A 24,866-nucleotide genomic window follows, 5' to 3' on the forward strand; every position below is an offset into this window, starting at 1 on the left:
GTGTGTGTGTGTGTGTGTGTGTGTGTGTGTGTGTGTGTGTGTGTGTGTGTGTGTGTGTGTGTGTGTGTGTGTGTGTGTGTGTGTGTGTGTGTGAAAACCCAAACAAGGAGGTATGCACAGCACAGCTAGCATTGTATATTGGCTTAGATGCCTGAAAACAATGCATACATAAATCACTGTTTCACCAGAAACAAAGCATACATTCACACCATTCTAAAAAATGAACTTTAAGAAGCATGAGGCTGCCAGCAGCAACACAGAGGTATAACATTTCACAACTGCACTGATGTAATGGTATGTCTCTGAAAAGTAGAACTCTGTAAAATAGTGAAACACCCAGTGGAGTATTCATTTGATTATAAAACTGAATGTGAATCATTTACATTGCCTTTATTTTGCCATGGAATCTGAGAAAAAAAGAAAAGAAAGTCTCTGACAAAAGCCTAGAATGCTTCCATATTTCAAGCGCTACTCTAGCACTCTTAATCTAACGTGGCATAATGTTGGGGGGGGGGGTCAGCAAAATAGTCTATCTATTTAGTTCATTATTTTATTTTGCTTTTGTCTGCCAGGCTTCTCAACTGGGATTAATCAAGAAACCCTTTTCAGTAGAGGCCAAGGCAGAAAAGCTCCAACATATTACAAATATTTTTAACATATTTGCACTAATATACATTAAATAACACTAAATAATACACATTAGAGAATGGACATACTGTACATCCGTACCCTGATTGGAGAAAGAACATTCACCATCCAGGTAATAATGTATAGGTAATGCCCACTGAAAAACATGTCTGCTGCTTCACGGCAGCATATGAAGCCACCATGGAGCTCACACTGAGATAACGGAATGGCCATCATTATTTTTCTCTCACTAAGCAGGGCTTTTGCTGCTTAGCATGTGTAAAATAAAATAAAAGTAAAATAAAAAAAACAGTGTGTGCTTGTGTTTGTGTGTGAACGTGTATGTGTGTACGAGTGTGAGAAAGATTGGTTGAGCTACTATTTTATGCTCACTAAACAGCTGTTTTGCTGTTTAGCGAGTGTAAAATAAAAGTAAAATAAAAAAAAGTCTGTGTATGTGTTAGTGTGTGAAAGTGCATGCCTGTATGAGTGTGAGAGAAGGATATTATACTATTTTATACTAGCTTAACAGTGCTTCTGCTGCTTAGTGAGTGTAAAATAAAAAGTGCGCATGTACATGTGTGTGTGTGTGTGTGTGTGTGTGTGTGTGTGTGTGTGTGTGTGAGAAAGAGAGTGTGTATGTGTGTATGAAAGTTAGAGAGAGATGATCATGTTTATTTGTGTTTATGTTGCTGTCTGCGTCTGCGAGTGAATGTGTGCATGAAAGCAGAAGAGAGAGAGAGTGTGTGTGTGTGTGTGTGTGTGTGTGTGTGTGTGTGTGTGTGTGTGTGTGTGTGTGTGTGTGTGTGTGTGTGTGTGTGTGTGTGTGTGTGTGTGCGCGTGTGTGTGTGTATATGTGTGTGTGTGTGTGTGAGTGCATCAGATGACTACCAGCAGCAACAATAAAGAGGTTTAGAAACCACTGCACCTTTCAGCTGAAGAAATCTGGATAAAGCCTAAAATAAAGGTGGTACAAAGGCTGTAAAACAGAAACTTAATTATTGCTCTTATAAAGTTAGCATGAATTTTCTGAAGGAAAAAATAAGTGTGAAGCTCAAATGTATGTCATTATTTAGTAATTTCAATCTCCAGTGAATGCCAACCAAACAATTTAGGAGTAAGGGACCAAAAATAAAGTAAATAACCTGGTTATTTTTTAAATGTTACATTTTGACAGTAAAATACTTCCTCCAACACCATTAACATATATCACAGCAAGTTTGAAACATTAGGCGGAGGACCTATTTTACATCAAAAATATGCTAAATAATATATATATATATATATATATATATATATATATATATATATATATATATATATATATATATATATATAATTTTATAATAAAATGCAGATAATTCACCCTAACCTACAATAAAACCAGTTTTTATTAAAATATGTATAACCAATTCATAAAATATCCATAATGAATTAAAACATTTGATAATGACTATAAAAATGTTAAAACATGTTATGTTAAAAAATACATTATATATAACATTGGTTCCATCTTGTGGTTAAAATGAAAATTACTTCCTTAAATATTCCTTCTGTTAAGCAGACAAATTCATGAATAAAATTATTATCAGTGAATGAAAAAGAATAAAATGTTTGCATTTTATTAAGGAAAGAATATACGTGTGTATTTGTTTTATTGAGTCTTATTAAAGTATGACTGCCATTGGTAGATTTGAAAGGTTGTTTAGTGTTTATGTGTAATAAATTGCGATTTTAAAACAATCGTTCCTTGGGCTTTATTGTCTCACCATCCACTTTGGGCTACAGTATAAAAAAATACTTGTGAATTAGTAGATGTTAAACCTTGAGCATTTAAAGAGGTTGTTTAGTGTCAGATAGATAATAGATCAAGTAATTAGTGCTTAGAAATTCAAATAATTGGAGATAAGGGAAGGAACTAGGTAGGGCAGAAGGTGTTAATGTAGTAGCTAGGAGGCAAGGTGTAAATTAGATTCAGAAACAATTATATAGGAGGCACTCATTAGGATAATATTAGAGTATGGAGGTGGAGGGTGACCAGTGTCACAAAATAAAGAAGATAGCTGGCAGATGCTAGTAAACTATTTAAGTATCTGTACAGACTAGGTGTGGATATAAGATTCTTAATGAAGATAAATAGTTTGTTAATATGACAAGCTGAAGATAAAAGTAGCATTTATCCTGAAGATGTACAGGAGGTGATCCATTGATTTGATGAGTGGTTTTGGTTGTGTTTTAAATAAGTGTGCATTCTGAATGGGTTTCAGTGGTAGTGGCATGTGGTTCTCTAGTTAAGATACACTGTTTAAATATAGAGAGCCACCTGAAGTTTTAGGTGATCTGGTTAGAGTAATTAGTGATTCTTCTGTACAGCGTAAAATTCTGTTGGGAGAGCAGTGTTGTATTAAGTTGCTAAGGGCTGGGCAATACTCTGGTTTATAGGAAAGTCTCTGTATTGTATTTAACTTTTATAAGAGCTAGGTGATGTGGCAGTTCTAAACAGTTTTATCCTCTGAGAGGTAGGCAGAATTGTGTTATATTGTTACAATTTACTAATAATTTGGTTGTTTTATTATACCATTGTTAAAATTTGGTTGTTGTGAGACTAGAAGTTTGGTGATGACCAGGCAGTATACAGGAGGTATGGCAATAAGAAAGCAGAAGCTGTATGTATGTCAGCGAGCTAGATTTTTTACTCTGGATAATGTACCTACTTTTTAATGAGTTTTTTAACCACATGTCATACAGAGTGGTTAAATTTCATTTGGTTAGCTCTGATGACACCAAATATCTTTGTGTGGTTTAATTGTTCTATTATGCTGTTGTTGGCAGAGAAAATTGTGAATAATGCTGTTCTGACAGAGATGGGGAGAAAAGCAGTAATTGCATTTTTTAAAGTTTTTAGGGCTAGTTTCAGAATGTCAGTAGAAGTTCTGTCTTGACAATTTCAGCTGGGAAATAAATAATTTGACCAAGAACATCCCCATAACAGTTGCCACTACATGAAGTGATACTCTTACTGCAGCACATGTAAAATTAAAGCAGAACACTTAACAGAAACCTGTAACAAATAATTTATGAGACAGAACTTAAAAAAATCAGAAAGAAAAATCTTGAAAGTTGCTGGCCAAGGTATAATAGGAAGAATTAGTGATGGGAGTGTAAGCCTTCCATAGATTGTGAGACACACATGAGCAAAAACACGCTTACCCAGAAGTTCCTGGACTTTGTTAACACAAATGTTTTGGAGTAAATAGTCTGTGCCCCCACTAGGGACTCTAATGTTCTAGACATAGTACTCACCGACATGGGGGGGTTGCTGTACTTACCCATGTGTGATGCCCTCCTCATCAAATCAGTCTCATTTGAAGTAACTGCCAGAACTGACACCCTCACAGGAATAAAAGTTATAAAAATCTTCACCAAAGCTTACTACAGCATATTAAGTGCTGGTAAAAAGCTTTATATCACCCACAATCACAGATACCAATGATCACTATGCAGAAGTGTATGCAACTGCCCTGTACAAACACGTAAGTGACTGCATGAACTCTGCTGTACCTGACCAGATAAAAAACAGGTCTTCCATAAAAACAAGTCACAGTGGTGGATTTCAAGAATAAACAGATTATATAACAAGTGGAAGAAACTGTTGCCCAAAAGCAAGAGGGATATCACTCTGCAGTGGAAGAGTTCTGTCCTAAGCCTAAATGGGAAAATCAGAAATCTTATAAATTCTTCTAAAGCAAATTATGAAACTAACTAAAATCACATCACTAGCCAAAGGTAATCATAAGGCTTTCTTTAACTACATCCAAAGTCTAAAAGGGAATGAACAGCTATACGTTGAACTGGTTGTAGATGGGATCACTAAAACTATGACTGAAGATATCGCCAACCTGCTAGCTGACAGGTGCAACACAAACGTCACCCCCCATCCCCACCTGTATCCTAAAGTATACCTGACACCAGTCCTATGCCTACTATCTGTGGAGAACAGGTCATCTCTGCACTTGCCAAGGCCAAAAACACAGTCTCAGTGAGACCAGATAATATCCCAGGTTATTTACTAAACAATCTAAAACAAGAACTAGCAAACCCACTTGGCATTCTCTTTAATCACATCTTGAGAACTGGCTATGTGCCTGCAGAATGGAGAACACCAACAGTAATTCCCCTGCACAAAGGAGGGCCATCAACTGACCCTGGAAACTACAGACCCATAAGTCTAACTAGCCTCATCTGCAAGGCCATGGAAAGAAATATCATGGAACTTATCAACAAGGACATAGGCAACCTCCAAACACTGGACCCAAAACAGTTTGACTTTGTTAAGGGTAGATCATGCTTATTACACCTGGTAGGCTTCTTTGAGAATGTCACCAAAGCCATGGACAAAGGTAATACAGTGCACGCAGCCTATCTTGACCTTGGCAAGGCTTTTGATACAATTCCTCTCTCTGGCATCATTGAAAAACTCTCCCAGATAGGGATGACACAGGATAAAATTGAAGAGAATGTGCCACAGGAAGATGATATACACCTTTCTATAGAATGCCTGCAAAAAACTGAAAACAAAAAATGTACCCTCAGTTTAGAAGAAAATGAGCTAAGAGAAGAGTTGATTAATTTAATAAAGATAGATAGACATATTAAGATCAATGAAAGAAATAGACTGCAGAAGGTCAATAAAACCCCAAAAGTTAGAAGATTGATAAAACAAATGAACAGAGTAATTAGAGCACAAGGTAGTAAGGGAAAGGAAGGGGAGAAATCAAACTCATCTGTGGAAGTATTAAAAAGAAAAAACTATAAAGCAATTAAGACAAGAAGTATCACTGTTAGAAGAGTACAGAAGAGGGAACAGATCAACAAAAATACTCAGATAGACATGTGCAGTATTAGAACAGATCAGGATTTATTGTGCACTGTCATAAATAATAAATGAAAAAATATCATCACAGACAGAAAAACTTAGAAGATACACAGATAAATATAAAGGAAACATACAAAATAAGCAATTTATTGATGACCCATAAACGTTTTATATAGAAATGGGAAACAAGGAGAAAAGAACTAAAAGCCTACCAAAAAAAAAAAAGAAAAGCTACATTATAGAGAAGTATTTATGAAGATCTTGTGGACCATAACAAAGATGCTAAATGAATAGAAGAAGTAAAAGAAAAAATAAGATCAAAGGTACAGGATATGAAATGAAATGAAGTAGCAACCAGAGAGATTGAAACAAAGTTAAGAAAAGTCTCCGATTGGAACCCTCCAGGCCCAGATGCAGTACCTAACTTTTGGTTAAAAGTATTAACATCTTTGCATGAAGTTTTAGTCATGAGTAAAAACTATTTATATGCACACCCCAAACAGACACCAACCTGGTTAACAACAGGAAAACAATGCTCCTACTTAAGAGTGAACCTGTAAGCTTGCCTAAAACTTATACACCAATAACTTGCCTTCCGACGACATATAAATTATACACTGGAACTGATGCCAGCATAGTTTATAGTCATTTAGAAGAAAACTCAATTATGGCAACAGAACAAAAGGGCAATGAAAGAAAGTCATATGGAACAAAGGATCATTTGTTGTTAAAGTCATAGTGGAGAACTGTAAAAAGGGGAAGAATCTAAGTGTGGCATGGATTGACTACGAAAAAGCATTTGACAGTATCCCACAGTCATGGATAAAAGAGTGCTTAAAAATGTATAAGATACATCTACACTGATAAATTACATCACAGCAACCATGAAACAGTGGGAAGCCACTTTGCAGTTAAGCCATGATAAAGGACAAATTATTATTCCAGGGATAAAAATCCAAAGGGGGATATTCCAGGGTAACTCTCTGTCATCATTGCCCTTCTGCCTTGCCTTTAACCGATTAAGCTGGCTGCTTAACAGATTAGGTCATGGCTATAATTTGGCTCCCAGAAAGCAACAGAGTGTAAAGACTTTTCATCTTTTCTTTGTCGATGATTTAAAACTGTATAGCTCATCAGACGAGGAACTGAAAGCACAACTGCAAATAGTCAAAACTTTTTCAGATGATTTAAAAATGTCATTTGGTCTTGATAAATGTGCAAACGCAACCTTTAAAACAGGAAAACTTCAGCACCAAGAAAACATTAGTTTGGGACAAGAATGTGATATAAAAGACCTTGAGCAAGAAGGAGTGTATAAATATTTGGGAATTGATGAAGGATCAACAATAAAACATGAACAAATGCAAATAAAACTTAGCAAGGAATATTTCAGAAGACTTAAGTTAATCCTGAAAATAATGTTGACATCTAGGAACAAAATTCAAGCAATACACCAATTTACTCTTCCTATAAAGAATAAGGTGCCCACAGAATATCTCAACTAACATCCAAACCAAAGGGTAGAAAGGACACACAGACAGACCATTCAGTAAAAACTGAAGGAAAAACTCAGCCAAGCTAGAGTGTTCACTGTGTGAAACCTTAAGCCTCCTGTAACAAAGGCTCATGGGATATATGCAAATGACCCCTTAAGGACACCAAGTATTTCAGCTACATGGCTTCTGAATGTCCATGACTTTTTTACTTTTTAAGTCTTTATGGTAACATTCAGGCCAACAAAACCAACCCCCTCTAGCTGCGGACATGCAGGTTTGGGCATTTCTATAGGAGGTTTCAGGTATCACACAAGAAAAAATCTAGCTTGGCTGAGTTTTTCTTACAGTTTTTACTGAATAGTTTGTCTTAGCATGCTTTTCACACAGAGATATTTTTACACTATTTAAAAATAGCAAGTAGGTGGTAGCTCAACAACAGCACCAAAAGAATAAACCAATAGCATGCTTTGCTATAGTGAGATGTGTCAGCACACCAGCCACTTATAAAACATACAGTAGTTAAACTCATATTATATACAACTGAGTTTGCAAAGTTAAATGCCTAAATATAAAACACTAACCTAAACAGTATGTCCCTTACTGTTTCCAAGTTTCTTGCTCTTGCTCTTTGTTTTAATTAGCACCTTATAATTTTCAGTCCTCTTTGCTTGGGTATTCAGCATTCTTTCCTTTTGCACTGCTAGTGTCTGCACTATCCTGTTTGAGACCTGACTGGTGGGGATACTGAATCTCTTAGAAACAGGGACCTCTTCAAGGAAAAGTTGTCTTGCTGATGACTTCCACAGTTGATTTCTATCCTCTTCTGACTGTATCTTCAAATGTTTGCTATATTAGGACTGGATATATGTTAGCAGCAAAAGGTACAAAAGTGAATTTGTCCATTCCCAATATTTTCAAAGAGGTCCATGCTGTCTGAGGGTTGGGCCTGGGTGGACAGAATCACCATTCTGCAGTATTATTTGACACAGTAACATCTTTAAAAACTCTGAGACAGGCTCTGGGTGACTGAACACATAACTGTTTTCCTTAAGCTCCACAAATCAAGAAAGGGTGACCTTCTTTAGAGTCCCTAAGGCACACTTCTTTTACTGCCAAATTCAGCAACTTAAACATCATTTGTCACAGGAGGCCATCTTTTTCCTTGCAGGTTTCACTGCTGTGTCCTTTCAATCATGATAGACTGTGCAAGGCTTAGATTAAGGGCTTTCAGCAAATGGTCCTCAAGGAAAACACACTTACCTCCTCTTTCTGTGTTATCTTGTACATCTCTCGTGCAGATTGATACTTTTTTGTGTATTCTTCTATCTATTCTAGCATCTGTTATATTCCTGTAGTTTCTCACCATGAAAGTAAAGTACAGATGTGCTTTCCTACAATTTTATAGTTTGAATGCATACAGGCATCCCAAGGAATGCAATCTTTGCCACACATGATTCCAGTGCAAGCTGGTGTAAAGCTGATCTTGCTTAATAGCAGCTGTGTCCTCTAACTCTTTAACCACAAGACTAATATGCTTATCCAGTTTAGTTAACAGACTTTGGTACTGGGGTGGTCCAGATAGCCTACCCACCTCACTCAGTTCAGTCATGTTTACCAAAAAAGTTACCAAGTCACTAAAGAATCATAAGCCATGGTTTCAGCTTACTCCCACTTGTAGCACTGTACTTAAGCACTGTCAAAACGAGTTATTTAAATGATATAGTGCAGTAGAGTAGATATGTAACATTACTTAATGTAAACTTAGGGTGATGGGGAAACTGATGTCTACGCCATTAGGCTACTTATATCCCCAACCATACTGCAAGCTTTCATGAAAATTGTCACCTATAACAGATAAGCAGTGTGTATGAACAAAAACCAGACAACAGAAAACCAAATTAAGTCGGGGGCTACAGCTATGAACCATTCAGTATGAACACCCCCTCCCAACTATATATGCTAACACCAGCACTACAGTGGGGAAGGGGACATGTGCCTTTTACTTGCCTTGGAGTGCTGCTTGTCAGTGAAATGAGTTTTGGGTGAAATGGGCTTTGGCTGATTTGTTCTCAGCGAAATGGGTATGTGTATATACATATACATATATATATATATATATATATATATATATATATATATATATATATATATATATATATACAGATATATATAATGATTTTCTATTATGCGCAATGTCTTTATACAAGTTTTTTCCAAAGTTTTCCGGATCTTGTCTCACACTGTTTAATTTGAATGTCCAGTTTTATTAGTTTGGTCTTCAAAGTTACAGTTAAAGTTTGCTCTCACTTCCATTTCTTATATGTTTATCTAGCATTGTGCTTAAATTCCACTTTTGCCAAACTGTTTGACATTCCTTCAGAAAGAGGTATAATACTTTATTCTATTTTACATTTTCTGTTTATATCTTGTATCATGGAGGTCAGGTGGTGACAGAAAAGACTCTGTCAGCCAGTCCATTTCCTTGGTTACCAAACTGAAATTGATATGTAAACAAACAAACAAACCAAGAACTGAATAATGGGAATAAATGAAATGATTTCATACAGAGATTGTTTAATTCATGGTATTTGTTGTTTGCATTTTTTATTAAAATGCACAATTAAATGTTTGCTTATCGGCACCATGTAATCTGTGTACATTGCTGGTACTTTTACAGGACATAAAACACAGTAGGCGGGTATTCAAAAATTAAACATAACACACTGTAATGCTAAACTTTGCAGTAAGTGTTATCATGCAGGCATACTGCACAACCTCTTACAGCAAGAAATGTGGACAAAGCCATAAATAATGGGGGGACAAAGGCCCAAAAATAGGGACATTTTTAAATATTGCTTTTACAAACTTAGAAAACTGATATAATTTTACAAAGAGAATAAAGTCTGAAACTCATTATTTTCTGACTTCATTTCTCAATAATTTGCCAGAAAACCACAATTTTATGAGAAACAGACCAAAAGTATGAGGCAAAAATCAGGATATTTTGGAAAAATCTGTATAGTTGAGAGGTATGCATGCAGGGCATATCCAATTCAGAGATATCTGTAGCACAATCACATGAGTGTGAAAATGTTTGTGGTCATTAATATATACTTTCATTAGGACTATATTTGTGGGTGAACACGAAAATATTTTATTTTGGTATGTGTAAATATGGATGCTAGTATCAACCATGTCTGTTAATTATAAGATGTATACATATGTGAATAAATTGCCTATGTGCATGCATACATATAGGCATATGCATGCACATTACTCAGGCAAAAAAGCATAAAATGGGCATGTATACATGCAAGTATACATCCACATATGTATGTATGTGTATGTAATTATATATTGAGATAGATATGTAAATATGCAGGTACAGAGTCACAAATCATGTTTTACATTTGCCATTACTATTTTAGATGATTTAGGTGGTGATAATGATAATCACCAATGAGTCTGTTCGATGTTTTGTGTTTTGAACAAATTCATTGATGATTACATACCAGCAAAGGTATGGAATCTAAGTCCAAGGAACTCATTGTTCCACTGTATTTGTCATTCATCAGACCTATCATTGAGTACAATGCCCCCTTTTGGTATGTACCTAACCAGGCATATCCAACAACTGGAATGTCCACAGAGGTTCCTCCCTAAAAGAATACAGAGCATAAGTAATATGTCCTATGTAGACTGGCTCAAGGCCCCATCCTGTATTCTGTCTCCTACAGGCTTTTGAGGGGAGATCTATGCCTGGCATACAGGGCATTGTCAGATGCCACTCTGATGGACCTCCTGCATATCCACAAAACAAACAGTACCAGAATTACCCAATCTAAAGACATAAACCTTGCCTGGGATATAAATAGGACCTGCTGGAGAGACAGGTATGTATCCCAGAGACTACCCCATCTGTGGAACAGGCTCCCCATCCATGTGAAGCAGAGTTTCTCCCTAATACAATTCAAGTGCCTCTTGGACAATTGGATGGGAAACCGGAAATTCATCCCTGGTTTGGCACCTGTGTCTCATATGCAAACAAGTAACTTCTCCCAGGACCATGCCTACACTTACAAGGGTATCAGAACTCGTCAGAGATTTGGGATGCATGGCTAGGCTTAAAAAAGGCCCTTGTAGTCATTAGCCTAGTAAACACCTATGGACCTATGGACCTAAAATACTTATGGGTATAACCAGGTTATACAAGTTCTATAATTGGCATTAACCTCTGTATAGCATGAAAAACAGATAAGTATTTTTCACAGATAGTTATACACCTACACAATTATCAAAACCCATTTGAACACATAAATAAAATGTATTTTTATTTACACTCTGTTGAGTGGGTTATTCCCACGAGGCTAACAGCCTCGGATATTGAAAGGCCCATGGTGGAATTCACAATGCATAGAAGAAATGTTGTCAGTGCACTCATGAATTTCCTCTACTCTTTTTGATAAGTTCCATGAGATCTTTTACATCCACCTTCTAACATATTTGAATATTTAGTTTAACAGAAATGACTGCAGTTGCTTTGCATGCAGTCAGTTCATTCGACAAATTCAAAAGCAAACAAAAAGTCACTACAGGCTCAGTAAAAGTGACAGTTAAAATGACTGCTTCATACAAACTCATCAGTTGGAAGCAATGAAACCGCCACAAAAGCAGTGCCGTTCTGCGGCCCACATAAGCAAATAAATCTTAAGGCCTGTCATATCAGCAAATGAAAGTCGTGCAATTACCTTTGGATTCAGTGTGTTTCCCCAACTTTCAGACTTGGCAAAATCTTAAAATTCTATTCCCCACTTCACAAAGCTTTACGAATCTTATTTTCCTAAAGCGCACCAACTATGGATCATGTAACAACAGTTCAGTCTTCTTCTTGTTCATGCTCTTACTCACAATCATCTTACAATTCAAGCATTTCAAGACAGTTATTACCTTTGTATCCTGGCTCCACTTCTGACAATTCCTTGCTTACATAATCCAACTAGCAAGGCAATCCCTGTGGGATATCCATCACCTCTTGAGCAAAGGTAAACAGCTGTATATCCATAGTGAAAAGAATCTTAAAAGACACTGGGAATGCTAACTTACATCAGAGTCTCTGCTATTGACACTCCTTTCTAACCTCTAAAATATGTCTTTTTCAGGCAGAGTTGTCTTTGAAAAATCATAATTTACCATTAATACCCTTTCTTCATCTGTGATCCTTTTACCTAGTTCCTGGAATTGTGATAAAACTTGCTCTTTTTAATACCAAGTCACAAGCTGTACCAGACTCGCTCCTGATCAACCATAAGATTTGTTAGACACCGAGAATGGCATGCACAGGCCTTTTCTGTTCCAACAATCTCCTAGAAAACACTGTAGATTGTACCATTTTGTTTTTCACAAAATCAAGACAGTTAAAACCTTTTTCTCCTTCCCAAACTCTACTTAATTAATTTATTTACTTATTTAATGACATTTGTTTACCAGGAAAGTCTGACTGGGTATAGGTGCTCTTTTTCAGTGTTGGCCCGGGGACAAAGTTTAAAATACTGTTTTCAGTGAACGCACAGCATAATAGTCACAATAAAATTTGTACTGATATTCACAAACATTAAATTTACAAACCTTGTACAGAGACTTTATAGATAGGAGTGATACATAAGATAGACAGGAATAATTTAAAAAATACAGTAGAGTGAGGTATTAGAGGAGATAATCTAGTCTGACTGTTAATAGAGTAGTAGTGATGGAAAAGTCATTTGGTTGTGCTAATTAGAAGTAGGTATAGTAGTTTAAGAACAATAAAGTGAAGTACTAGAATTAATTGCAAAGTGTGCTTCTTGCATTATCATTTCCCTACACCTGCACTCAACCTCCTCAGTAGGAGAATGTTAAGAAATTCCACAGAGAATAACAAATGCAAAAATAGCTGCATTCTGAGATACACTTTGGATTATCACAGTATCAAAAATGTTATTGAAGTAAACTGGGACATTGTCATAGGAAACCCTTTTCTGCTTAACATCTTAGGTGAAGCCCAGTGGCGGCTGGTGACTTCAAATCACAGGGGGGCTGCAGGAGACGCTGAATGGGCGGGGTCAAAGGGAAGGGGTGTGGTCAACCACAAAGGGGAGGAGCTATGCACAAAACCACAAAAAAACTAACTTTAATTAAATACGCTGCCCTGGGTGGCAAACCATCATTATGAAAGTCCAATCAAGACAAAAATAAGTGTAGAAGAATAAAAATATTTCAATGCATTGGCTGCATGACAGCTTACTTAATATCTAGATGGAAACAAAAGGTTGTGAGGCATGAAAAAATAAATTACTTTTTAAATACATTACTGGAATGCCAGTCAAAATCAAGTATAAGAAAACCAGAAGCACTCAACTCAAACTACTTCTCCTTGCACTGCAGTTCTAATTATAATATATTCAGCTTTATTAAAGTACCAAGCAACATGCTGAAAGTAGAAATCTATGTGATGCCCCACTTGTAAAAATGTTTCTTATCCAAAAAGACCTGCTGCCTGACAACGTTTCATGGGGAAAACATGATAAAAGTAAAAATGAAAAGCAAACAAGAAACAAGCTCAAGATACATTGCTTAAAGGATTACTGTACAGGTTATGGACCACACATGATTGGCATTCTGTTTAGTTTACGGGTAAAGCCTGTAGAGATGACTGGAAGTCTCCAACAAGTGTAATGAGCTTTTAAAATAATGGAATCCTGTCCTTTAATACCCAAGGCTTATACATTATCTAGTCAAGTATTCTCTGCATGGCAACAACAGAAAGGCTTTCAATGTTGGCAATTCTTTAACAGTATGCTTATTAAAGCTTACTTGCATCTTACGATGTCAGACAAGCTTACCTTATGGTCATTAAAGCATTGCTACTTAAACACAGAGCAACAGGCACTTTGAGTAATAAGCATAAATCAACAGTACAAAATATGACAGAAACCAGACCATTCTGCAAAATCAAGGACAGATGAAAAGCCACTGTAGTACTTATGCAGTGTGTCCTCCCCATCCAAGGTAGATACAACTACTCCTTGCCTTGCTTGGACACATCCAGAGTCACTACATGGGGAGTGGGGTGCAACAAGCATGTCACAATTTGAAATCTCTCTGGCTGACTGTGATGGCCCTGACACATTTGTCATACCTCTCAACTTCAAGAGCAAGAAATCTGGACAAAGCCATACACAGAAGTGGGACAAAGGCACAACAAGAAGGACAATTTTTAAATATTGCTCTAATAAACTTAGAAAGATAATAGAATAGGTCTTGCATTAGTATGAATTTTCTGAAGGGTATAAAATCTGAAACTCAAATGTCTGTCATTTTCTAACTTCAGTCTTTAGTGATTTGTCACTAATTTGCCAAAAACACAATTTTATGAAAATGGACCAAAAATGTGATGCAAAAATATAAAATAGACACACAATACAGCTTCTACCTGTCAAAGAAGGGACACTTTAATATTAGTACTGCTACCTTGAGCAGCTGACAAAATAAAAGAATCTACATGCATTTCAAGTAATCTATAACTTTGATTATTACAGTTATTTCTTAATTGTAAACCCTCCATGTTTTCTTCCAAAATTGCTATTTTGTGGAGGGATTATTAGGGCGAAGAGCAACATTTTGAGCCAAAATTGGGGACAGTTGAGAGGTTGGCTATGCCTAATTCTATAAAGCAATTTATTTGCATGTACCTCTCAACCTGTTAATGCAGTAAATCTGAACAAGGCCAAATATATTGGGGGCACATATAAACAGTACTAAAATTGCTCTTGTATAAATTGAGACAGTTGATAGAACGGCTCTTACTTTAACATGCATTTTTATGAAGGTTATGAAGTCTGAAACTTATTATTTAGTGACTTCTGGCAAATCATTTAGGAATTAAAACTACAAATTTTATGAACAACAAACCAAAAATAAGAAGCAAAAATCTATTCATTCTTTGAAAATCTGGACAGTTGGGAGGTATAGTTCAGCTGGGCCTGTCTGAGTTTGCTGCCCTTCCCCCCCTGACAAAATAATGGTTGAACTGGAGCCTCTGCAGCCATTCCAATTAACCATTACTTGGCTATTTCACTCCATTTACCATAAACACTAATGTGCATACTGCTTTACTTCAATGATTGGACTTCATTTGAAAGTTTTATTTTGTATTTTACAGCACAAACATTAAGTAATCTGTTAAACAAAGCAATGCAGTCTCACAATGAAAACTTAGCATTAAAACTTCTCTGCCCTTGAAACTCACATTCATTGAAACCCACATTCAAAGAAAATACATTTTGCCAGTGGCAGATAAAGATTAATTTTGGGCTGTTTTCGAATCATAGGCCCCTTGCATATGAAACATACATGTGCTCTTTGATACACCTTCCTCATTGTACTAAAATTATATTCCTTGTACAATACAGTACACTTGTTAGAGGGTGTTTTAAATTTGTTTTGAACATTTTCCAGTAAGCAATGAAACAAAACATATGCACCCATAATGGCAAAACTGCCCAGTTGAGAACATTTATCATAAAAGTCTACTCAGACTTCCACAGTCCACCATTATTAGTAAATATACACAATTCTACAGTCCACCATTATTAGTAAATATGCACAATTCCACAGTCCACCATTATTAGTAAATATGCACAATTCTACAGTCCACCATTATCAGTAAATATGCACAATTCTACAGTGCACCTTTATCAGTAAATATGCACAATTCTACAGTCCATATTCAGTGAATTCAGTTCTTGCCATAGCTGTCAACCTTAGCACAAAACCTGGAAGCCAATAATGGGGAATACAGTCCCAAAAATAGGGACAAATTTAAAATATTCATCTTATAAACTTAGAAAATTGCTAGAAAAAAGGTTGTGCTACTATGTATTCTGAAGAACATGAAGTTTGAAATTCAAATGCCGGTCAATTCTACTGCGGACAGAACAAAACAATTTTCAGCAGAGGCAGGGATTAATACTGCAGACACGTCTTTGTAAAATGGCAGGGCATCAGAGCAAATCCACACAAACACAGGCAGGAGATGCAGACTCAAACAGAAGCCACCCCAACCAAGAATCAAACCAGAAAACCTATAGCTGTGAGGCAACAATACTACCACCGCACCATCAATTATGCAAGGAATTAAACATTCAGAAACCTGAAGTCTGAAATTCAAATGCCTGTCAATTTTACTGCGGACAGAACAAAACCAATTTTCAGCAGGGATTAAAACTGCAGACACGTCTTTGTAAAATGGCAGGGCACCAGAGCAAATCCACACAAACACATGGAGGAGATGCAGACTCCACACAGAAGCCACCCAACCAAGAATCAAACCAGAAAACCTATAGCTGTGAGGCAACAATACTACCACTGCACCATCAAATCTGCAAGGAATCAAACATTCAGAAACCTGAAGTCTGAAATTCAAATGCCTGTCAATTTTACTGCGGACAGAACAAAAACAATTTTCAGCAGAGATGCAGGGATTAATACTGCAGACACGTCTTTGCAAAATGGCAGGGCACCAGAGCAAATCCACACAAATACAGGAGGAGATGCAGACAGAAGCCACCCCAACCAAGAATCAAACCAGAAAACCTATAGTTGTGAGGTAACAATACTATCACTGCACCATCAATTATACAAGGAATTAAACATTCAGAAACCTGAAGTCTGAAATTCAAATGCCTGTCAATTTTACTGCGGACAGAACAAAAACAATTTTCAGCAGAGACGCAGGGATTAAAACTGCAGACACATCTTTGTAAAATGGCAGGGCACCAGAGCAAATCCACACAAACACAGGCAGGAGATGCAGACTCCAAACAGAAGCCACCCCAACCAAGAATCAAACCAGAAAACCTATAGCTGTGAGGCAACAATACTACCACCGCACCATCAATTATGCAAGGAATTAAACATTCAGAAACCTGAAGTCTGAAATTCAAATGCCTGTCAATTTTACTGCGGACAGAACAAAACAATTTTCAGCAGGGATTAAAACTGCAGACACGTCTTTGTAAAATGGCAGGGCACCAGAGCAAATCCACACAAACACATGGAGGAGATGCAGACTCCACACAGAAGCCACCCCAACCAAGAATCAAACCAGAAAACCTATAGCTGTGAGGCAACAATACTACCACTGCACCATCAAATCTGCAAGGAATTAAACATTCAGAAACCTGAAGTCTGAAATTCAAATGCCTGTCAAATTTACTGCGGACAGAACAAAAACAATTTTCAGCAGAGGCGAGGGATTAAAACTGCAGACACATCTTTGTAAAATGGCAGGGCACCAGAGCAAATCCACACAAACACAGGCAGGAGATGCAGACTCCACACAGAAGCCACCCCAACCAAGAATCAAACCAGAAAACCTATAGCTGTGAGGCAACAATACTACCACTGCACCATCAAATCTGCAAGGAATTAAACATTCAGAAACCTGAAGTCTGAAATTCAAATGCCTGTCAAATTTACTGCGGACAGAACAAAAACAATTTTCAGCAGAGACGCAGGGATTAAAACTGCAGACACATCTTTGTAAAATGGCAGGGCACCAGAGCAAATCCACACAAACACAGGCAGGAGATGCAGACTCCACACAGAAGCCACCCCAACCAAGAATCAAACCAGAAAACCTATAGCTGTGAGGCAACAATACTACCACTGCACCATCAAATCTGCAAGGAATTAAACATTCAGAAACCTGAAGTCTGAAATTCAAATGCCTGTCAAATTTACTGGACAGAACAAAACAATTTTCAGCAGAGACGAGGGATTAAAACTGCAGACACATCTTTGTAAAATGGCAGGGCACCAGAGCAAATCCACACAAACACAGGCAGGAGATGCAGACTCCACACAGAAGCCACCCCAACCAAGAATCAAACCAGAAAACCTATAGCTGTGAGGCAACAATACTACCACTGCACCATCAAATACGCAGGGAATTAAACATTCAGAAACCCTTAAGTCTGAAATTCAAATGCCTATCAATTTTATTTAACATTTTTAATCAGGACAGTCTGACTTGGAACAAATAAACAAATTTTCAGCGGAGGCCCAGGAAGAAATAATGCAGACATGTCTTTGTAACATGGGAGGCACAAAAGCAAACCCACACAAACACAGGGAGAAGATACAGACCCCACAAAGAAGGAACCCCAGCCAAGAATCAAACCCAAGAACCTGCAGCTGTGAGGCAACAATGCTACTACTACACCATCAAATATCAAGCATTACAACATTTACAAACCACAGATATTATGAGGAACAGATCAGATCAAATATGAGGTAAAAATCTGAAATTTTTTTACAAATGGTGGTGGGTAGGGAACTCAAGTCTTTAACACCTGCATACAGGGTACAGGGTTCAAGCCTGAGGCATTCCCTACCACACCACCATAAGCACCTGGGCACACACACACACACACACACACACACCAGTAAAGCACAAGCACCATACACAAACTCCAGTAAAGCACAAGCACCATACACAAACTCCAGTAAAGCACAAGCACCATACACAAACTCCAGTAAAGCACAAGCACCATACACAAAGAAAAATAAACATTGTAAATTGAAAGGCACCTTACCTGAATGAATACATCCAGAGTTAACGTCCATACATCCATACATCCTTCCAGCAATACTGAAGACCCATGAGATCCACATGCTCCTTCCACGCCGACGAGATCCCTGAGGCACTGTCCCGAGTCCCTGCTGCTCCTCTTGCAGTCCGGATCGTCCCATAATCCTGGCGGGTCTGTGCACTGTAAAGTGCACAGACGCTCCTTGTGTCCCCTATGGGGACGGCCTCTGCTGAGCATGCGCATAGACCGATAAGCCGGGACTCGGTCTATGCATGCGCTGAAGTCCGAATTTTAAAAAAATATTTTTTTTATTTTTTCATTTCTTTTTCTTTCTTTTTTTCTTTTTGAGGGGGCTGCAGTCCGGCAGCCCTATGCCACGAGCCGCCCCTGGTGAAGCCCCATCCTTTGTTTATAGGAAGGCCAGGAACATTAGAAGTTTGGTTGAATTTAAACCTAGACCATATGAGAGAAACACTAAAAGATGTGAAACTAATTGTACATTTTGTATATTTATACTGTAAGGTGATAGCTTTTATTGTCCTTATTTGAAGAAAATCATTAGGACCAGTGCAGGAGGTGAATGTAACACTACAAAAGTAATGTACAGGGCACAGTGCAATGAATGCAATGCATTCTATGTGGGCAAGACTGTAAATAAACTCAAGCTTAGGATTTCATGTCACCTGTCAGAAATCCACTCTGGATGTAAAAATAATGCACTAGCCAAACACCTTTCTCTTCATAAAAGACACACAGGCTTTAAGTTCCAGATCCTGGATCAGAAAAACATGGGTGATCTTGAAGAAGACATCCCAAATATTTTGGTGAAACATGAACTCATGTGGCAATTAAAGCTGAACTCTTTTAGGAAGCCTGGACTAAACTACTACTGTTCAATTAAAAGTGTACTGGAACTTAGAAAATTGCCACATTGTTTACATGACTAATTTTTTATTTTTTTATTTTATTGTATTCTTTTCTACCAGCTGGTTTTGAATACCATTTTAAATCAGTTGTAATTTAAATGTATATTTTGTTTCCATCATCATACATTGTTTCTTATTATTTTTTCTTTTTTTGTTTCTCTTTTTTCCACTTTATTCAAAATTATGTGTAATAACAATACTAATTATACAATAATATTTTTATAGATAGTTTTTAGGGTTCAGGTACACAGACCTGAAGAAGTGTAGAAGAACGAAAGCGATCTTTGTTAACAATAAGTTATGAAAATAGAATATGATTTTTTACAATTGATTTTTTACATGCAAAGTGTATATGTATATATTTATGTATATTTTCTGATTGCCAAATGGACTAAGGGTGCTATATTTCCAGCCATGTAGTATATTGTCTTGGATAAAATCACAGACTTAATGTTGTGTCTTTCGGCTATTCCCGGTTAGGGGTCGCCACAGCAGAACTCCGGTCCGCTAATGATTGGCAGTAGAGTTTTACGTGCTGGCTTGCCGGGCCTAACGTACAACCTTCAATGAAGGAATGCCCATTCCTGCATGTTGCCACACAGAAGACGCTCTAACTGAGAATCGAATGGGCAACGTCTAACTGTGAGGCGACAACACTACCGCAGCACCACCACCGCAAACAAAATCACAGACTTAATAATCTACTTAATCTGGTTAAATAAGAGGTACCACATCATTATAAATTTTATTTAAAGTACATAAGGGTTATATTATTATGACAGTTACTAAGTAGGGCAGGACCAGCTCGAATGTCACACTGATGCGGGAAGGGATGTGAATTTAACATGTGTACCAATAACACTTTCCCTGGGATTCATGAAGCTCGGCGCAAGGACGGCATTAGCCTTGCGCTGACCGTGTGGCATAGAGATGGCAGCAGCACCACATGCATATTAATGAAGGCATGCTGCCGTAATGGCCACGTGCATAGGAAATGTGTACAAGTGCAGGGGGCGTGTCTAATCACTGCACGAAGGCGTGAACATGTCAGATGCATGCGCGCAACCTAAAATGCTGACTAATACAGCCTGCCTCTAATAGTAATCAATCCTGTCAGTGTCCATGGATACTGAAATGTATGCAAAGCATACAAGACAGTTTTGCGAACACCAAAATAAAATGTAAACACAAAAGCACGTAGCTGAATATTGAGTCCCCATCCCTCGAACAAATGATATTTAAAACCCCGTGCCCATATTCCATTGTAGTGTCGATAGTTATACCAAGTGGAAGGGAAATGCATCGTGTTAGCGCACCACCAATTGCTAAGTCTAGCCCAATGCTTAGGGTTACTACCTGTCGTACATTGTGAGGGACAGTCCCCCTCTAGGCAGGTGTGGCCATACCAAAACCATTATAAATGTCAAATGTCCTGCGATTGTAGGACATAATTATGTCCCATATTTTATGTAATAGTCCCATATGATACTTATTTCTGTATATAAAATACCTAAATGTTACAAGAAACAGAATAAGCAAGTAAACAAAACAGAATAAGCAACTATACCGCTACAACAATAAAAGCTTATATTTAGGCATAACACTAAAGTACTATCCTTTGTATTGACCGTAGGTATGTGTTGGCCTGTAAACTCTGTTGTGTGTCCCAAAAATGTCCCATCCTGGTCATATGAAAAGTTGGCAACCCTACCAATGGTCAGAGCATTTGCCCAATATCTGCCCATTTGCGGTCCAAGTTGTCCTTGTCAGGACGGCCCATAGATGTATGGGTATTACCCAGGTCTACCTACCATATCATGAAAGATAAGTATTTGCGTGTACCTATGTGCGTGAAGTACAGCATGTGGAAGATCAGAAATGCTAGGGTAGTCCTCCCAACCATATTGGTACCAGAGATATGTAGTGTACGCAATATGTTCTGTTGACTGTGCCATGGGCCATCAACTAGAGAATGGATGGATGGTGTCTGTGGAATATGGGGGTGGGGGTGACGGGTAATGTAATAATTCGTCAGGGGAGACAGGGTTGGATGCACAATACGTGAACTGGAGGTCTATGAGGGAGCAGTGGGTGAATCAGAAAGATAACCAAAGAACAATATTCACATCTGCAATACAATCCCACAAACATATGAACATTAAAATGTGCAGTACACATGTACAGAAATGTTACCGGTACATACCTACATAATGGACTGGCCTGAACTGAGCCATCCAACCCCAACACACCTGGATACATAATTGAATACCCATTATGCCATTTACAGCACACCCCCCCCCTTCCTGAACGTCCACCAAAACCACTCATATTCCGGCTGCTAGATAGGCGCAGCCATATCTGCACATAGTGACCGCTACCCATATCTAGTATTCAGTCTCACCTTAGGCAGTCTCAGGATTGCAAACAATGTATCCCTTGTATGTATAACCCTACCTTATTGCCATAAAGCCAAAGAAGGTCATCAGTCTCACAATTTTTGGATATCCCTCATGGGATAAGTATCTGTTCTAAACATTAGACTTGGTGTCACGACACGATGTCCAGTCCTGTATACATCTGGACACAAGTTGTATGAGCAGCAGTTGTCCACAAGACTGCTCAGCCTCCAGCCGGTCCTGTAGAACCTACGACTCAGGATTAAACACCTGACCGTGATGCACATCTCCCCACGTGCATTATTCTTGGACGGATACCTGCCTGCTTACTGAATTGCTAATTCACCTCATTTGCATGGTTTTCACTGGAGATTTCACTTTACTGAATCCCAGGGAATAAGCCCACTAAGAGGGTAGCCTTGCGTAACTGCATTCTGAACTAGTATTCTTTTCAACTAAATATTCATTAACTAAGGGATAAATCCATGAATTGCATAGCTGTCTTGTAATATTTTTTCTACTTTTAGCACTGATACCATAACTGTTTACAACATTACATATGCATCATGCACAATCTTGTGAAAGGCTTTAACATCAAAAGCTAATAATACCGCTTCCTTATTGTTCAGTTTTATGTTGTCAGTAATTTCTCTTAATAACAACAGAATGTCTTTTATCAGTTTACATCTAACCTCAAAATCACCCTCATTAAATTTTTAATCACAGCTTTATTCAATGTACCACGCAGAACATTGCAAAAGTTTAGAAAAATAACACTTGGCACATAAAGACAGCATTATTCAGACACCAGGGACAATCTGTAAAAACTCTGAACTAGCATCTTGGCTTACGCCTTCAAGGTTCAAGACTTTAAAAACAGTTAAGCAAGCCCTTAAATATAATCCACTAATTAAAGCACTATTAACGTAATCTCATAATTAACTAATATCTAAATAGTAAACTTACAAAATTGTTAAAGATACAAGCACTACTTATACATAAAAATGCATGCAAAAATGTAAATATTCTTAAATACTCTAACCCCTGGATTCACAAAAGCTTGCACAGAGTGCAATATTGGTGCAGGAGCCTACGCAGCCAATATGTCTGCCATGCGATCCAGGAACAGCCTGCAGGGGGCGTGCATGAGCACTCCTGCACTAATCCTGCACGGACTAAGCCCTGGTATGCAAATCACCCCATTTGCAGGTGAAATCCATGCAAATGAGGTGATTTTGCAATCCAGGAAGCTTGCAACAGTCCGTGCAAGACTAGTGCTATCCGTAGAAATGTACTCGGTTAGTAACCAAATACATTCCTACAAAATCCAAAACGAAGCTATGACAGCTCCAAATAAAGGCTGCATATCATTGAGGAAGCATGCCAATGGTGAAGTATAAGGTCACTGGCATTGTAAACAATACAAAAATAAAAAAAAAAATCAACTTTTATTTTTATTTCACCGATCTCGGCTGTTTAAGCATAGGGCAGTGGCGCGCAAACGGGATCGGTGGGAAAATAAGAAAATAAACCTAAAATAAGCATTCTAACTAAAATCAGTATTCTGCCATGCAAGTCAATGGCAGGAAGAAGACAATCTGGCCAGTGAGTAGTGGTTGCTAAGTGAGTAGGCTCAGTGTGAGATATATAACTATGCATTAGCAGGCAATCCTATGCAAATGAGGTGAAGGATAGTGAATCCCAGTTTTCCCCAGCATGTGAGGCAGGTCCCAACAGTGTAAGAGTATGAATAGCTGGGTGCAAGACTAGAATGTAGGTGACATCATGGGGGAGTGTCAGGCATCCTGTAAGCAGATTGGAGACCTGTGGCTCGGGTTTGCTCCTAGCTTAGCACAGCTAGGCTAGGAGGTATGTCTAAACCCGCCTAGCACTCTTTACAAAGCGTAAGCGAGTGTGTGCACTGTCCACTGGGTTTTACAGGAAGAACAAAGAAGTTAAACCATAAAATAGCAGCAGTGTGCACATATGAGCACTCTGCATGGTGCTCACATGAGCTTAAACAGGAAGGCAATGGGAAGGGAAATCAGCAGTAGGAAGGTAATCAAGGAGAGCTAGCATAGCTGGCAGGTGAAATGTATAAGAATCAGCCAATTACACAGGCATCAGCCCAGCCCAGCACATTACTATAAACTATGCAAACACCTTTCCCCCTTGTTTTTTTCCCAAAAACTCTGCACCACCCGGTGTATATGAACAAGTAAATTTTACAAAATGAAAGCAAGAGAAGAAATGTTAGGGGCTGCTTTTACTATCATAAACCAGAATGTGCAAGAGGCTGAGGGTGGTGAGGATGTCAATCCTGATGACCAACACACAGTGAGGAGGAGAAGAAGAGTGTACAGACCCAGGGAAACCTACCAGGGGCTACATGAGCTGGAGATAGTGGAGAGCTATAGGGTGGACAGAGACCTCCTACAGCATATCGTCGAGCTGTGCCATCCACACCTCAAACACAGAACCAACAGAGGGGAACCCATCCCAGTGGAAACCAAGGTATGTGTAGGCTTAAGAATACTAGCCACAGGTACCTTCCAAAGGCCAACTGGGGATATCATGGGGATCTCACAGGCATCAGCATCCAGGGTACTCCACCAGTTCCTGGATGCCATGTCAGCATATGCCAGTGAGCACCTATATTTCTTCAACACCCATGAGGCATTGGCCAGCAATATGCATCTCTTCCAACAAATAGCAGAATAACGTGAAGTAGTGGGTGCTATAGACTGCATGCACATACACATAAAAGCACCACCCCATGAGCAAGGCGGGGTTTACATAAACCGCAAGGGTTTCCGCTCCATCAATTGCCAGGTTGTGTGTGATGCCCAGGGCATTATAATGAATGTGTGTGCTGGAAGCCCTGGGAGCTATCACGATTCCCACATCTGGCATCT

The sequence above is a fragment of the Protopterus annectens genome, chromosome 2.part1 (assembly GCF_019279795.1).
Source record: "Protopterus annectens isolate FY-2018-M chromosome 2.part1, PAN1.0, whole genome shotgun sequence".
Classification (NCBI taxonomy): domain Eukaryota; kingdom Metazoa; phylum Chordata; order Ceratodontiformes; family Protopteridae; genus Protopterus; species Protopterus annectens.